This window comes from Galeopterus variegatus, unplaced genomic scaffold, assembly GCF_000696425.1.
Source record: "Galeopterus variegatus unplaced genomic scaffold, G_variegatus-3.0.2 Scaffold12047, whole genome shotgun sequence".
In the NCBI taxonomy this organism is placed as follows: domain Eukaryota; kingdom Metazoa; phylum Chordata; class Mammalia; order Dermoptera; family Cynocephalidae; genus Galeopterus; species Galeopterus variegatus.
In genome coordinates, this window is record NW_007738158.1 from 42545 (window position 1) to 43064 (window position 520).

Genomic DNA, 520 nt, shown 5'->3' on the forward strand with positions numbered 1-520 from the left:
TATTACAGTTTGTTGCTCACAGAAGGGCTCTCATGCTTTTCTACAGACATTACTTCATTACCATCATCTTGCTAATTGTAATCCAAGACATTTGCTCTCTCTCTATCTCTCTAAAAATAATTCAAACTGATGATAGTAATCAGGACTCTGAAGAGTGCTGTATTCATTCATTAAAATATACATTACGATATGAATGGGGGAACTCTTGGTATAAAATTAAATCATTCTTTTACTCTATTTCACTTTAAGCCACTCTACCTAGAGAAGTCATACAATTATTCAATCAAATAAGTTCCCTTAAGCAACTAAAATGAGATTTGCATTGAAGGGATACAGAAAGTTGTACAAGCTAGTTATGGTCTCTGCCTTCATGGAGGTCAGTTAGAAGGCCATACTAAAAACATTTCATAAAAGAGTAAACAATGCAAGACAGTGTGCAAATGAGTCAGAATTTGAGTGACAGTCCATAGCATTCATTATGTGCTTTTGTTTGTTTGTTGAGAGACAAAGTCCCACTGCC